The following is a 17663-nucleotide window of genomic DNA, read 5'->3' as shown; positions in this document are numbered from 1 at the left end:
CAACCCTCTCTTCTCCACCTTGGCCGAAACATAACCTTCTCTCCCTCTCCTCCATATCTTCTTCTTCTTCATTTATTCTTTCTTCTATTGCTTGAGGGCGAGAAATATTTTAAGTTTGGTGTGGTAAAAGCATAGCTTTTTGTTTTTCCATAACCATTAATGGCACCTAAGGCCGGAGAAACCTCTAGAAAAGGGAAAGGGAAGACAAAATCTTCCACCTCCGAGTCATGGGAGATGGAGAGATTCATCTCCAAAGCCCATCAAGACCACTTCTATGATGTTGTGGCTAAGAAGAAGGTGATCCCTGAGGTCCCTTTCAAGCTCAAGAAAAATGAGTATCCAGAGATCCGACATGAGATCTAAAGAAGAGGTTGGGAAGTTCTAACCAACCCTATTCAACAAGTCGGAATCTTAATGGTTCAAGAGTTCTATGCCAATATATGGATCACTAGAAACCATGATCAAAGTATGAACCCGAACCCAAAGAATTATCTTACAATGGTTCGGGGGAAATACTTAGATTTTAGTCCGAAAAATGTGAGGTTGGCATTCAACTTGCCCATGATGCAAGGAGATGCACGCCCCTACACTGGAAAGGTCAACTTTATCCAAAGGTTGGACCAAGTCCTTATGGACATATGTGTGGAAGGAGCTCAATGGAAAAGAGACTCGAAAGGCAAACCGGATCAACTAAGAAGACTGGATCTCAAGCCTGTGGCTAGAGGATGGTTGGAGTTCATCCAACGCTCCATCATCCCTACTAGAAACTGATCCAAAGTTATTGTGGATCGGGCCATCATGATTCATAGCATCATGATTGAAGAGGAAGTAGAAGTTCATGAAGTCATCTCCCTTGAATTCTACAAAATAGCCGAAAAGCCCTCTACCATGGCTAGGCTAGCTTTTCCTCATATTATTTGCCATCTATGTTACTCAGCTGGAGTTATCATAGAAGGAGACATCCCCATTGAGGAGGATAAGCCCATCACTAAGAAAAGGATAGAGCAAACAAGAGAGCCCACTCATGGATCCCAAGAGATGCATGAGGAAGCTCATCACCAAGAAATCCCGGAGATGCCTCAAGGGATACACTTTCCTCCCAACAACTATTGGGAACAACTCAACACTTCTCTAGAAGATTTGAGTTACAATATGGATCAATTAAGGGTGGAACTTCAATAGCACTCCATCATTCTCCATGAAATTAGAGAAGATCAAAGAGCAATGAGGGAGGAGCAACAAAGGCAAGGAAGAGGCATAGAAGAGCTCAAGGACATCATTGGTTCTTCAAGAAGAAAGCGCCACCATCACTAAGGTGGACTCAATCCTTGTTCTTATTTTTTTTCTGTTTTTTGGTTTTTTTATGCTTTATGTGTGTGTATGTTTTGTGTCTCTACTTCATGATCATTAGTATGTAGTAACTATGTCTTAAGGCTATGAATAATTCCATAAATCCTTTACCTCTCTTAAATGAAAAATGTTTCTAATTCAAAAGAACAAGAAGTACATAAATTTCAAAATTATCCTTGAATTTAGTTTAATTATATTGATGTGGTGATAATACTTTTTGTTTTCTGAATGAATGCTTGAACAGTGCATAATTTTGATCTTGTTGTTTATGAATGTTAAAATTGTTGGCTCTTGAAAGAATGATGAACAAAGAGAAATGCTATTGATAATCTGAAAAATCATGACATTGATTCTTGAAGCAAGAAAAAGCAGTGAAAAAGCAAAAGCTTGTGAAAAAAAAAAGGCGAAAAAAATTTTAGAAAGAAAAAGAAAAAGCAAGCAGAAAAAGCCAATAGCCCTTAAAACCAAAAGGCAAGGGTAAAAAGGATCCAAGGCTTTGAGCATCAATGGATAGGAGGGCCCAAGGAAATAAAGTCCAGGCCTAAGCGGCTAAATCAAGCTGTCCCTAACCATGTGCTTGTGGCAATGCAGGTCCAAGTGAAAAGCTTGAGACTGAGTGGTTAAAGTCGTGATCCAAAGCAAAAAGAGTGTGCTTAAGAACTCTGGACACCTCTAACTGGGGACTTTAGCAAAGCTGAGTCACAATCTGAAAAGGTTCATCCAGCTATGTGTCTGTGGCATTTATGTATCTGGTGGTAATACTAGAAAACAAAGTGCTTAGGGCCACAGCAAAGACTCAAAAATGTAGTTGTGTTCAAGAATCAACAAACATAACTAAGAGAATCAATAACACTATCTGAAATTGTAAGTTCCTATACATGCCAATCATTCTAAACTTCAAGGGAGAAAGTGAGATGCCAAAACTGTTCAGAAGCAAAAAGCTACAAGTCCCGCTCATCTAATTAGAATTAATATTCATTGATATTTTGGAATGTAGAGTATATTGTCTTATTTTTATCCTAATTGATTTTCAGTTGCTTGGGGACAAGCAACAATTTAAGTTTGGTGTTGTGATGAGCGGATAATTTATACGCTTTTTGGCATTGTTTTTAGGTAGCTTTTAGTATAATCTAGCTACTTTTATGGATGTTTTCATTAGTTTTTATGCTAAATTCACATTTCTGGACTTTACTATGAGTTTGTGTGTTTTTCTGTGATTTCAGGTAATTTCTGGCTGAAATTGAGGGACCTGAGCAAAACTCTGATAAAAGGCTGACAAATGACTACTGATGCTGTTGGATTCTGACCTCCCTGCACTCGAAATGGATTTTCTGGAGCTACAAAAATCTAAATGGCGCGCTCTCAACGGTGTTGAAAAGTAGACATCTAGAGGTTTCCAGAAATATATAATAGTCCATACTTTATTCATGATTAGATGACGTAAACTGGCGCTCAACGCTAGTTCCATGCTGCATTCTGGAGTCAAACGCCAGAAACACGTCACGAACCAAAGTTGAACGCCAAAAACACGTTACTGATGTGTGGAAAACGATCCAACACAAAACTCACCGGCAAGTGTACCGGGTCGCATCAAGTAATAATAACTCACATGAGTGAGGTCGATCCCACAGGGATTGAAGGATTGAGCAATTTTAGTTTAGTGGTTGATTTAGTCAAGCGAATCAAGTTTTGGTTGAGTGGGTTGTATTTGACAGAAACTAAATTGCTTGGAATATAAAGGGAGAAGGGGAAATTGCAGTAAATTAAAGAGTAGGAAAGTAAAATTGCTGAATCTTAAAGAACAAGAAAGTAAATGACTGAAACTTAAAGTGCAAGAAATGTAAATTGCAGAAACTTAAAGTGCAAGAAATGTAAATTGCTTGAATATAAAAGGGGAATTAAGGATTGGGAATTCAGAATTCCAGCAAGAGAAAGTAAATTGCAACAATTAGTAAAGTAGAAGATGAATTGGAATAAACTAAAATTCAAACAGAAACAGAAATTAATTCTGCAGCAAAGGTTCACAGAAGAACCAAAAGTAAATTAGGATCTCAGGACTCCAGAGACTAGGTAGCAGGGCCTAGATCTCAATTACCTTCCTAGATCCAAGTTCTCAAAGCAATTGACAAGAAAATAAAGAAGAAGCAGTAAAGGAACTTAAATTGAACTCAATTATGCAGAAGAGGAATTAAAGAGATTTTGAATGGAGATTGAGACAGAATTTCCTCAATTCTTCACACCCAAAACTCAAAACAAGGAAATTAAAAATGCCCAAGCAAGAGCGAGGAAGAAGAGAGATCAATTCTCCTCCCCAATTCTCTGAAATCTCAGTGAAGATACCAAGAGAAGCTCCAAAGTGCAAAAATAAAATTCAAAGCTCAAAGAAAGTGCAAAAATTCAAAAGCTAAGTAAAAGGTCCTCATTACATCAAACTAGCTCTTATTTATACACTCTCTATTCTTGGATTTTGGGATTTGGATGGGCTTTTGATTTGGTGAAGAAATGAATTGAATTGGATTTTTAATTAAATTTTCGGCCCAAAATAATAGCTTCCAGGAGGCTGCCCTGCCCTTGTGGAGGGCAGGGCAGAAAATTGATGTGTAGTGCGGCTTGGTGTGGGCTGGTGTGGTCTTGGTGCGCAGAACGCTGCCCTGCCCTCGCGGAGGGCAGGGCAGAAAAAATTGGTGCGCCAGAAACGTGCCGTGGTGCGCTACTGGTGCTGCCAGATGATGCTGCGGTGCGCTAGAGGGGTGCCTTGGTGCGCACGATGCTGCCCTGCCCTCGCGGAGGGCAGGGCAGAAAAAGTTGGTGCGCCAGAATTGTGATGGTGCGTGCTGGTGCTGCCAGAATCATGCCGTGATGCGCCAGAATTGAGCCTTGGTGCGCCAGATTCATGCCACAACAAAATGCTGCCCTGCCCTCGCGGAGGGCAGGGCAGTGTTTTCACTTTGATGTCCCGAGTTCGAATCATGGCCGAAACACACGCTACTTAATTTCCTTGGCTTTCTTGGCACCATAATGAAGCCTAGTTCCTTGCTTCCTTCTTGTTCCGCGTTCGAGACTTGTACCAAGCATTATAGGCATTTTTCCTTTGATTTTCTTCCTTGGTGAGCCCGATACTGCCCTTGTGGAGGGCAGGGCAACATTTTCTTCTTCTTGATTCCAAGGCACAAATTTGTGCTCTGCCCTTGTAGTGGGCAGGGCAGAGTTGCCTTTCATGCTTTGGTGCCTTATGTTGCCCTCCTAGAGGGCAGTGTGCCCTTGTGGAGGGCAATGCTTGCCTCCCCTATTGCATGCGGCACACTTTTCCTTCCTTTGACCACGCTTCCTTCTCCTTGGGTCACGCTTTCTTAGGCCACGCTTTTCTCTTTTATTCTTTTCTTCACCTAAAATAAACCAAAACAACCACTCCAAGTATCACTAAATTCATAAGGCTTATAAATCAATTAAAATTAGCTTAAACCTCATGAGTTAACATTAATTTCATGGTGGTTGCTTGATTTAAAGAAGTTGCATTTTCACTCCAAATCACTTACTTAGTGTTCCGGGGGTTACCTGAAACGTGTAGCTCGGTCGTCTTGGTAAGACCCGAGGTGGGGGTTCTGTGACCCGAGCTTGATGTGCCGAGTGGCTGGTGGTTGTACCTGCAATGACACTCCGATGCTTAAGTTAGCATGGGTTCAAGCAGATATTTAGTAGAATTAGAGTATGAGTTATACCTGGGTGCTCCAGTGTATTTATAGTAGTTGGTCGTGATCTTCCCTGGATAAGATATTCTTATCTTATCTTATCTTTTTGGGAGTTTTATCTCTATCTTTGCGGAACCGCCTTTCCCAGGCCTCTTCGGCCTTTAGGTTTTGGGCTTTGTTCCTTTTGATGGGCCTTCTTAGCCTATTTGTCCGAGGTCCGACCTCAGGCGTGGGCCTTTGGGACGAGGTCGGGCCTTCTATGATCTTGTCCGAGTTTGGGGAGCTCGGTCAGGGTATGAACAGTGCCCCTGCCCGAGTTCGTCCTTTTTTGAGAGGTTGAGCTCGGGCATAGTAGTTTTTTTTTTCAAATTTTGAAGATGGCCGTTTCAGCATTTATTGCTTGTTACCGTTTTTCCTCGATTTCCGTTCGGGCTCTGTGAAGGCATTATTTATTTGCCCCTTTCCTTATTTTCTTCGTTTATTCTGTTCCCTTTCCATTTTCTGAGTTTTCGCCACCTCTGAGCGCCGCTCCTTCTTTGTTCTTCTTCTCCGATTCTTTCTGTGCGTTTTTCCGGGGTTTCCTCCTCGCCGCCGTTTTCGTTCTCCTTGCGTCGGAGCTCGTCGTCTTCTTCCTTTCTTTCCAGGCTTGTTCTCGTCTTCTTTTTCTTTGCGCACATATGCTTCTGTTTCTTTTTCTTTTTATGCCTGGGTTGCCCCGAAAAGAGGCGCCGCCATTGCTTTGGTTATTTGTATGTGGGGGGGGGCTCTTTTCTCTTGGTATTTTGTTTTCGAGTGGCTGCATTTTGAAAGAACTTTGTTTTCTCGTTTTGCTGAACGGGCTTTTGCTGTTTGCCTTTATGTGATTTTTGCTTTTGCTGTTGTATTCTTCTTTGTAGGCAAGATTTTTTTATGTCTCGAAAAGTTCTTCAAGCAATGTCGACCAAGATTCCGAGTGGTCTTGGTTGGGTAGATCCTGTTCCTTTAAGAGTCCCTTCTGTGGTAGATTCTGAGTATTTGGCTAGGTTTCGTAGGCAATGTAGCATATGTGAGGATAGGGAGTCTGAGAGGGATTATGAGTTAGTAGCTCCGGATTTCGAGGAGAGAGTTTGCTTCCCGCCTTTAGACAGTTCCGAGAAGCTCTTCTTTTACGCCTATGATTGTTTTTTCTCTAAGCTGGGTGTCCGACTTCCTTTTACCGACCTGGAGTCCGAGGTGTTGTGGTCCTGTAACCTTGCCCCTACGCAGCTCCATCCAAATTCCTGGGCATTTTTAAAGCTGTTCCAACTTTTGTGCCAGTTTTTGGGTGTCCCTCCCTCTATTTCTCTTTTTTCCTATTTGTTTGTGTTGACGAAGCCGGGTTCGGGTGGGGGGAAGGTGTCTTGGGTCTCTTTTAGGGCTAACCAGGGGAGGAAGTTCTGTACCCTGTATGATGAGTCTTTTCACGATTTTAAGAACTATTATTTCAAGGTCCGGGCTACTGGGGACGTCCGACCTTTCTTTCTAGACGAGAGTGAGGAGCCCTCTTTTCCTCTTTGTTGGCAGGAGAATGTAGTGTCTGTTAAGTATACGTTTGAGAGTCTAGATGAGGTGGGGCAGGCTTTTGTGGGTGTGGTAAGCAGTTTGTGGGGTCGGGCACCTCACTTGGACACGAAGAAAATGTTGGGAGATCCAAGCCTTCTCCGTTCCGAGTTAGGTAGTTCCCGACCTCTTTGAGATTCCGACCTTTCATTTGTGTTTTGCTTTATTTTTGGTGGAATTTCTGTTGTGGTAATCCCTTTTATTTCTTGCAGAGATGTCTTCTCAGGCGGATTCCATGAAATTTCTTCGTCGGACGAAGAAGTCGGTGGCTGCCCAAAATCTTGAGGCCGGGGATGCTTCTGCCCGATCTTCTCCGCAGAAGACTACCGTGGGTGTTCAGACTCGGTCGAAGACTATTCCGACTCCTCAGTTTCGAGCTATAAGCCAGGATCCTCCGACCTCTGCTACTTCTTCTCCTCCTCCGTTCTCGGGTCCTCCTCCTAAGAAGCAGAAGACCTCTCAGGAGCTTGCCAGTTTCAATGATAAGGACTTTGACGCTCTTGGTTGGATTGAGCAGCACATCCTCCCTCAGACTTTCATTTCTACTGATGACGCGTCTATGGAGCATCATTTTCAATATATGGCGCGGAGCTGTGTCCGGATGGCTAGTCTTCATGCCGCCATTGCCCGGATTAGCCAACTGAAGGCTGCCCGGATTGCTGAGCTGGAGGCCTCCTTGGAGAAAGAGAAGACTAAAGCTACCGCGGCTGTGGCGGCAGCGAAGACATCTGAAGAGATGGCGAAGGCGGCCACGGAGAATTATACCAAGCTATATACCGAGCTTGTGGAGACAAGGGAGGAGTTGCAATCCGCGCAGGACAAGTTTTACGAGCTAGAGGGTCATGTGGCCAAGGGCATGGATGCCATGTTCGAGAATTTGAAGGCTCAGGTCCGAGTTCTTCCTCCCGACCTAGATCTGAGCTTGTTCAGTACGGATAACGTTGTTGTGGATGGCCAGATTGTCCCTGCTCCTACTGAGGATGAGGTCTCGATGTCCGATCCCAAAGTTCCGGTTGAGAACCCAACTTCCCCTTTGGTCGGGGATAGATCTGGCGTGGAGGCTTCAGATCGGGATGACGTCGCTGTCGATGCGGTCCCGATATCTATGGCTCCCCCGGAGCCTGCTGTTGATGTGGAGTCTGGAAAGGACCTTGATCCTCTGTAAAATTTTTTAGTGGTTTGCCCGGCCTGTGGGCTTTTTGTTGGATATTTTCTGTGAACGCTGTTGGACACCTTTTGCTTTATTTAGCTACCTGTGGTAACTTTATTATGCGGTGCTTGCGTTTTGACCTTTTGTTTCCGCTTTTGTGCTTTTTAGTTGTTTTTGGATAACAACTTTTTAGCTAGCGTTTTGACTTTATGCTTCCGCTTTTGTGCTTTTTAGTTGTTTTTGGATAACAACTTTTTAGCTAGCGTTTTGACTTTATGTTTCCGCTTTTGTGCTTTTTAGTTGTTTTTGGGTAACAACTTTTTAGCCAGCGTTTTGAAACTTATGCTTCCGCTTTTGTGCTTTTTAGTTGTTTTTGGATAACAACTTTTTAGCTAGCGTTTTGACTTTATGTTTCCGCTTTTGTGCTTTTTAGTTGTTTTTGGGTAACAACTTTTTAGCCAGCGTTTTGAAACTTCCCTTGATTTCGTTCTTTCGCTTTGTACTTTTTAGTTGCTTTTGTAAAGCAACTTTTTAGTAAGCGTTTTTCGAAATCTTGGTTCTTGCTGTTTTAAGGCTTCTTTCTTGGGTCCGAGCTTTTTCTCGGATATCGGGTGCTTGAGTAACTCCTTTTTGTTAGGTCCGACCTTGTCGTTGGTCGGTTCTTTTGAGTTATTTCTGTAATCTCTTTTTATTTGGCTTTTCGAGCCATTTTAGAGTTACTTTATAACTTTCCCTTTGTTGGGTCCGACTTCGTCGTTTGGTCGGCCTTTTTAAGTTATTTTTGTAACCTCTTTTTATTTGGCCTTTCAAGCCATTTCAGAGTTACTTTATAACTTCTCACATTAATTTGAACCTCGTCGCTTTATCTTTGCCGACCTCGTATGGTCTCTTGGCAAATGATTTTTTGCGTTTTGCCGAGCATAAATTAATGCGCCTTGGTGGGGTACTTTCTAGGATTTGCTTCATCATGAGGAGGAGAAAATAGAGAAATTTGATTAGTATTAAAAAAAAAAGAATGTTTACAAAGTGTTTACCCTTTAGGTCGGGTATCCTACTTAACCGGGTGTCTCATTAAAAAACCCTTGTGGGGAAAAAGAGTACACCTCGGGTTAAGTTTTTCTAGCTGTAGTACCGTCTTAGATTACAGGCGTGCCAGGCTCTGGGCAGTTCATTGCCTTCTAGGTCGGATATTTTGTAGTAGCCTGTCCCTAAGACTTCTGTTACCTTGTAGGGCCCTTTCCAGTTTGCGGCTAGCTTTCCTTCTCCCGACCTTTGTGTTCCGATGTCATTTCGGATTAGAATCAGGTCGTGAATGGAGAAACTTCGCTTTATTACCTTTTGATTGTATCTGAGGGCCGTTCGCCGTTTTAAGGCTTCTTCTCGGATTCGGGCTCTTTCTCGGACTTCGGGGAGGAGATCGAGTTCTTCCCTTTGTGCCTGAGGGTTGCCTCCTTCGTTGTAGAAGATGACTCTGGGCGACCCTTCATCTATTTCGATAGGAATCATTGCCTCCATCCCTTAAGCTAGTCGGAATGGGGATTCTCCCGTTGTAGAGTGCGGGGTTGTCCGATATGCCCATAGTACCTGGGGGAGTTCTTTCGGCCCATGCCCCTTTGGCTTCTTGGAGTCTTCTTTTTAACTCGGCCAAGATGACTTTATTTGCAGCCTCTGCTTGTCCGTTGGCTTGTGGGTGCTCGACCGATGTGAATTGCTGTTTGATTTTTAGTTCGGCCACCAAGTTCTGAAAACTTGTGTCCGTGAACTGTGTTCCATTGTCTGTTGTGATGGAGTAGGGGACTCCGAACCTCGTGACAATGTTTTTATATAGGAATTTACGGCTTTTCTGAGCCGTAATAGTGGCTAAGGGTTCGGCTTCGATCCACTTTGTGAAGTAGTCGACCCCTACAATGAGGTATTTGACTTGCCCCGGTCCTTGTGGAAATGGGCCGAGTAGGTCGAGTCCCCATCTTGCGAAGGGCCACGGCGCAGTGATGCTGATAAGGTCTTCGGGCGGTGCCTTGTGAAAATTGGCGTGTTTTTGGCAGGGGGGCATATTTTCACAAACTCCGCTGCGTCTCTTTGTAAGGTCGGCCAGTAGAACCCGGCTCTGACTATTTTTTTGGATAGTGCCCGAGCTCCGAGATGGTTCCCACACATGCCTTCGTGAACTTCTTCGAGGACGCTCTTTGTTTCTGAGGTCGGAACGCACCTAAGGAGGGGGTTTGAGAATCCTCTTCTGTATAATACGTCGTGGATTAATGTATAATTCTGGGCGTCCTTTGTAAGCCTTTTAGCTTCTCTTCTTTCGGCGGGGAGAGTTCCCGACTTCAGGTAGTTGAGTATGGGGGTCATCCATCCTTGTTGTTGGTCGGATATATTTAGTATTTCTTCCTCTCTTAACACGGAGGGAGATTGTAAGGTTTCTTGGAGGAGACTTCTATTGTTGCCTCCGGGCTTGGTGCTAGCAAGTTTTGAGAGGGCGTCAGCCCGGGCATTTTGCTCCCGAGGTATGTGCTGGATTTGTACTTCTGGGAAGTGGCGTAACTGTGCCTGTGTTTGGTCCAGGTATTTTTTCATAGTCGGGTCTTTGGCCTGGTAACTTCCGTTTACTTGTGATGTGATGACCTGGGAGTCGCTGAAGATCGTGATTCTCTAGGCTCCGACCTCTTCGGCTAGCTTTAGACCTGCTAGTAGGGCCTCATATTCGGCTTGGTTGTTCGAAGCCTGGAACTCGAATTTTAGGGATAGTTCATTCCGCGTTCCTTGGTCGCTTTCGAGTATAACCCCGGCTCCGCTTCCTGTTTTGTTTGAGGACCCGTCGACATACAGGTTCCATGAGAGTGGGGTTCCCGGGGTCTCAGTGTATTCTGCGATGAAGTCGGCTAAATACTGGGATTTTATGGCGGTTCGGGCTTCATAGTGGATGTCGAACTCGGACAGTTCCACCGCCCATTGTAGGATTCGTCCTGCCATGTCTGTTTTTTGTAAGATGTGTCTCATGGGTTGGTTTGTCCGGACCTTGATGGTGTGGGCTTGAAAGTAGGGACGGAGCCTCCGAGCTGTGAACACTAGGGCGTAGGCGAATTTTTCTATTTTCTGATAGTTTAATTCGGCCCCTTGTAGTGCCTTGCTTACAAAGTATATGGGGTGTTGTCCTTGGTCATTTTCCCGTATTAACGCTGAGGCAACTGCCCGATGTCCGACCGAGAGGTATAATACGAGCTCTTCCCCTTTTAAAGGTCGGGTTAGGATTGGTGGTTGCCCGAGGAATTCCTTGAATTTTTGGAAGGCTTTTTCGCACTCCGGGGTCCACGCGAAGGGTTTCCCTTTCTTTAGGAGTGAGTAGAGAGGTAGTGATTTTATCGCTGATCCTGCCAAGAATCTTGATAGGGTGGCTAGCCTTCCATTCAGTTGTTGTACTTCTTTGACACACGTCGGGCTCTTCATATTGAGTATTGCTTGGCATTTATCTGGGTTTGCTTCGATGCCTCTTTGAGTCAGCATGAAGCCTAAGAATTTTCCGGCTTCTGCGGCGAAGGTGCACTTTGTCGGGTTGAGTCTCATGTTGTGTTTCCTAAGGGTGTCGAAGACACTGGTGAGGTCGGCCACCAGGTTTCTGTCTTCTTGTGTCTTTACCAGCATGTCGTCGACGTACACCTCTAGCTGTAGTCCGATGTGCTCTGAGAACACTTTATTCATTAGCCTCTGGTAGGTTGCTCCTGCGTTCTTCAGCCCGAAGGGCATTACTACGTAGCAGTAGTTTGCCCTTGGGGTTATGAACGAGGTCTTTTCTTGGTCGGGTCCGTACATCGGGATTTGATTGTATCCTGAGTATGCATCCATGAAGGAGAGATATCTGTAGCCTGAGGCTGCGTCTACTAAGGCATCGATATTTGGTAGTGGATATGGATCTTTGGGGCAGGCTTTGTTGAGATCCGTGTAGTCGACGCACATCCTCCATTTTCCATTGGGCTTTTTTACCAGGACCACGTTTGCGAGCCATAGGGGGTATTTTACTTCCTTAATGAACCCTGCATCTAGTAGTGCTTGTACTTGTTCTTCTATTGCTTGCATGCGTTCGGGCCCGAGCTTCCTGCGTCTTTGTTGGACAGGTCGGGATCCCGGGTACACTGATAGCTTATGGCACATTAGGTCGGGGCTTATGCCTGGCATGTCGGAGGCTTTCCAGGCGAAGAGGTCGGAATTCTCCCTTAAGAGGGTTATGAGTTCCTCCTTTAGGCCTGTTTTGAGGTTTGCTCCTATGTTTGTTATTTTTTCAGGTGTGTTCCCGATTTGGATTTTTTCGGTTTCTCCCTGCCGAAGATCTTCTCGGGCTTGAACTCGCCCGAGTTCTATTGTGTTGACCTCTTTCCCCTTTAGGCTCAGACTTTCGTTGTAGCATCGCCGTGCTAGTTTTTGGTCGCCTCTTAGGGTAGCGATCCCCTTTGCGGTAGGGAACTTCATACAGAGGTGTGGGGTCGAGACTATAGCCGCCAGTCTGTTTAGGGTTGGTCGTCCGATGAGGGCATTGTATGCTGAAGTGACGTTGACTACAATGTAGTCGATGTTTAATGTTTTAGTTTGCTCGCCCTTTCCGAAGGTAGTGTGTAACGAGATGTATCCTAAGGGACGGATCGGGGCATCTCCTAGTCCGAATAGGTCGGTGGGATAGGCCTTTAGTTCTTTTTCTTCGAGTCCGAGTTTGTCGAAGGCTGTTTTGAACAGGATATCTGCTGAGCTTCCCTGGTCAATCAGGGTCCGATGTAAGTTGGCATTTGCTAGGATGATGGTGATTACCATTGGATCGTCGTGCCCGGGTATTATTCCTTGAGCATCTTCTCGGGTAAATGAGATAGTAGGTAACTCGGGCAAGGGGCTGTCTTCTCGGGCATGGTAGACTTCTTTGAGGTGTCTTTTTCGTGAGGATTTGGATGTCCCTCCACCTGCGAAACCTCCGTTTATCATGTGTATGTGCCTTTCAGGGGTTCGCGGGGCTTGTTCGGCCCGATATTCGTTATCTCCTCGCCTTCTCTTCCTGGTCTCTTCTCCTTTTTCTGCTATGTATCTGTCGAGTTTTCCTTCTCTAGCCAGCTTTTCTATAACATTCTTTAGGTCGTGGCAGTCGTTAGTAGGATGGCCGTAGAGTTTGTGATATTCACAATATTCAGACCGATCTCTTCCCGCTCTTTTGTGTTTTAGAGGTCGAGGTGGTGGGATTTTTTCGGTGTGGCACACTTCTCTGTAGACGTCTACCAGGGAGACTCGGAGGGGGGTGTAGCTGTGGTACTTCCGTGGCTTGTCCGAGTTGGATTCTTCTTTCTTTTTCTGTTCCCGATCTCGATCTCGGAGCGGGCAGGTTGATTCCCTCCTAGAAGAGTCTTTTAGCCGGGAGATTTCCTCCATGTTAATATATTTTTCTGCTCGCTCCTGCACCTCGTATAGGGAGGTCGGGTATCGTTTGGATAGGGATTGGCTAAATGGTCCTTCTTTTAGGCCGTTTGCCAGTCCCATGATGGCCGCTTCTGTGGGCAAGTGTTGTATGTCCAGGCAGGCTTTGTTGAATCGCTCCATGTATTCTCGGAGAGTTTCTTGGTTGCCTTGTTTGATCCCGAGTAGACTGGGGGCATGTTTTGCCTTGTCCTTTTGAATAGAGAACCTTGTTAGGAATTTTTTGGTTAGGTCCTCAAAGCTGGAGATTGATCCTGGTGGCAGGTTGTCGAACCACTTCATGGCTGATTTGGTGAGAGTGGTGGGGAAGGCTTTGCACCGAATCGCGTCGGAGGCGTCGACTAGGTACATTCTGCTTCTGAAGTTGCTGAGGTGGTGACTTGGATCGGTGGTGCCGTCGTAAAGATCCATATCTGGTGGTTTGAAGTTTCGCGGTACCTTTTCCTTCATGATCTCTTGTGTGAAGGGATCATGATTGTTTTCGGGGGTGGTGCCGCGTTCCGTCCGGTCTTTCAGGTTGGCCTCTATTTTCCGCAGTTTTTCTTCTAATTCTCTGCGCTTGCGAGCCTCCCTTCTCAGATCTTGTTCAGTTTCCTTCTGCTTTTTTATGTCCTCTTCGAGTTGTTTCAGCCGGTTTTGCTGTGCCCGAACTGCTTCTAGAATTTCCGAGTTCTTTCCCTTATCGGGATTTGGTGGATCTTTGTTTAGGAGTGATGTCTTTGGGTGATTCTGTTTGTTTCCCCCTGGAGTGCGTGGTGACAGAGAGCTATCCGGTCGTTCGCCGGTGTCAACTTCCTCTTCTTGTTCTGATGTAGCGTGGTTATTGTTGGGAGGGTCGTCCGCCATGGTAAGGGGATGACTTCCAGGTTCCCCGGCAACGGCGCCAATGTTCCGGGGGTTACCTGAAACGTGTAGCTCGGTCGTCTTGGTAAGACCCGAGGTGGGGGTTCTGTGACCCGAGCTTGATGTGCCGAGTGGCTGGTGGTTGTACCTGCAATGACACTCCGATGCTTAAGTTAGCATGGGTTCAAGCAGATATTTAGTAGAATTAGAGTATGAGTTATACCTGGGTGCTCCAGTGTATTTATAGTAGTTGGTCGTGATCTTCCCTGGATAAGATATTCTTATCTTATCTTATCTTTTTGGGAGTTTTATCTCTATCTTTGCGGAACCGCCTTTCCCAAGCCTCTTCGGCCTTTAGGTTTTGGGCTTTGTTCCTTTTGATGGGCCTTCTTAGCCTATTTGTCCGAGGTCCGACCTCAGGCGTGGGCCTTTGGGACGAGGTCGGGCCTTCTATGATCTTGTCCGAGTTTGGGGAGCTCGGTCAGGGTATGAACACTTAGGATGCAAGAAAGTGTATAAAGACTAATAAAACAAGTGAAATTAGCTTGAAAAATGGGTATATGATGACTTGTCATCACAACACCAAACTTAAATCTTGCTTGTCCCCAAGCAAGCATCAAAACTAAGAGTAAATGATATGAACAAGAAAAGAACACATATCCTTATTAGGCATATAGCAGAACTTGATTTATGGAGTCTTTATGCAGACAATGATAACTCACTTATTGTTGCTGTTACATAATATACATCTTTCCTCAAAGGCTTGCTAAACTTGCTGTTAGAAGACTCACTTTTTAATTAATCCCTTGCTAACTTTTCTTGGCTTATAATGCTTAACAAGCTTATTATTCCTTTAGAGGTTTGGTGTCTAATGTTGCAGTAGTAGCCTTTGGCTTTATTTTTTTTTATTTTTTTTTTACTTAACATCTTTCCACCACAGACACATGGCTCACTAATTCTTCCTAGGATCATTGATGCCCAGCATCTCTTTGGATAACTAAATGTTCTGTATCTAAGTTGCTCTTTATTGTGGACTTTCAATTGGCCATCCCAAATCAGTTGATTTAAGTGACCGGGTTTTAAAATACCCCTTAGAATTTACTCATCCAAGCATATCTTAGTACAAGAACACCACAGGCATATGTCCTAGGGTCCAAGCTATTGGTGTCCAACCTTTATTCTTTGTTTTTCTTGCCATTTTGGCTTTTTCTTCTTCCTTTTCTTTCTGTTTTCGTTACCAAGGGCTTTTTCTTTATTGATAAGAATCTTTACAACAGCAAGCTAACTCACACTTGAATGAGAATGATATTATGCAAAAATTATTTCATGAGTTATGCATTTAATCAAACACATATACCACCACTAACTTCCATTCTTACTTATGCAACATTGGATATTTCACTTTTCAATTCAAACAAATCTCTTTTATTTAAGCATATGGGAAACAAAACAAATTTCAAGCTAAGTGATGGATAACAAGCATTATGCAGATTTAGCATTTTTCTAGCTATTTATTAACTAACTAAAATGAAAAACAAAGAACAAAAATTGCATGAAGTAAAAGAAATAAATGATGGAGGCACATCATGTTTCAGACATGCATCTCCTTATTAGAGACATGAAAGAGGAAATATGAAAGAACTTTGCCACCTTCTAATGGTTGTGGCTGCTGCTTGATTCTCCCTTCTTCTTCTTTCTCTTCCCTGTCTTGGAATAATCTCAGATCTCTTCACCAGGACATCTTCTACCCCAAACAGAATCTAAGAGTCCTGAGAGCCCAACATCTTCCAATCTTTTAAAGGTTGCCTCAGTATATTGATGAGATCTTGCCTGTTGCTTGGCTAAAAATTCAGGGCATTGCTCAAATGGCTTGATCTCAGGATTGAGTGTTGGCAAATTGTGGGTCAAGTACTCCAACCTTGCTTGCATGTTTTCATCATTCTCCATTCTTTGTGCGTATCTAACTTCTCCCATGGTGTGATGAACATTCTTCCATTGATACAGGTTGTGACTATATTCCCCTGCTTTAGCTTGACTAAAATACAGCTTATCATATGATTCTTTGAATTCTTTGTATTGCTCTTTTTGTCCTTCAAGAATCTGTGCTTGAAATTCTTGCTGCTGAGTCATCATTTGTTGTTGCCATCTCTCTTGTTTTTCCTTCATTTGACGCTGCCAAGCTTCCCGTTCCTCTTTATCTTTCAAATATTGCTCTACAAATTCTGGATGGGGCTCTAGATATTTCTCTTGGCCCCCCTGATTTTGACCTTGTTGAGCCTGCATGAGTTGCTGAGATAGTTCTTCAATTGATCTTTGTAACTGGCTCATGTCTATGGCATCATGAGCTTGATTTCGTCCTTCCTCTCTTTGTGATCTCCTTTGTCTAGGAGCTACCACCCCTTCTTGATCTTCTTCATTTATTCCCTCCATACTCTTCTTAGTGATTCCTTTTCCCTTTTTCACTTTTACTGTATCCTCATCTTCAAAGATTACTTTAGCTTTCTCACATAGTCTGAGGATGGTACTTGGATGTCCAAGACTACTTGATTTGCTTGTGCTATTGGCCATATCTTGAATACTGTCGGCTATGAGTTGTGCAAGGTTGATTTCACCTCCATGTAAGATGCAGTATGTCAAGAGTGCTCGTTTGATTGTGACCCAAGAGGCGTTTCCAGTAGGAAGAATAGATCTCTTCACTAATTCATACCATCCTTTGGCTACAGGAGTAAGATTTATCCTTCTCAAGTGACTTGGAACTCCCTTTGAATCTCTTTCCCAATCTGTATTTTCCACACATAACCCTTGCAAGATCTCATCAGGATTGTTTTCCATTTGCAACCTGGTCTCATAACTAGGCTCTGCATAAGTTATGGGTCTCAACTTTAGAGCCCTAGTGATGGCTGCTGGACTGAAGCTCACTTCAACTCCTCTGACATAACTTGTGTAAGGAGCACTATCTTTGTTTTCTTTCACAGCATTTGCATAGAACTCCCTGATCATAACTGTACTGATGTCAACTAGAGGAGCACACAAGAGTTCCCACCTTCTTTCTCTAGTAATTTGCCTCATAATGGGATATTCTCCTTCCCTCAACTCAAGGCTTTTCTCATAGATGACATTCTTTCCCTCCATGAACCTATGATATCTCCCTTCATGGAATTGAGATCTAAATTTGTTTGCATCAAATGATGGGGGTTCGGCCACCATAGGTTCCTTTCCCGGCCTTCTTTTTAAACTTGAAGAGGCCATTGAATTTGAGGTGAAAAGAAAGAGGAAGTGAGAAAAGAAGAAGTTTGTGTTGTGTTTGGGAAGAGTTTTGGTTCGGTTCTGTTGTGAGACAAGGGAATTATGTTGGTTTTAGGAGTAAAGAGGATTATGATTTTCTTATGAAGGTAGCTTGAATGAGTGTGTAAACCGTTTAGTGCTACGGCTATTAATAGGCAGATTCTTCAAGCTTTCCAACAAAACCACAATGAATGAAGAAGGAACTCGTTAGTGCTCATGAAGGGTTGAGATTGAGTTGTTCATCTAAAGGATTCATGGAATGGACGGTCTGCATGCATTGTTGAGGCTTGACGAGGATCCTCCTCCCATTGGCTGCATGC

This window comes from Arachis hypogaea, chromosome 9 (assembly GCF_003086295.3).
Source record: "Arachis hypogaea cultivar Tifrunner chromosome 9, arahy.Tifrunner.gnm2.J5K5, whole genome shotgun sequence".
Lineage (NCBI taxonomy): Eukaryota > Viridiplantae > Streptophyta > Magnoliopsida > Fabales > Fabaceae > Arachis > Arachis hypogaea.
This window is presented reverse-complemented; position numbering follows the sequence as displayed.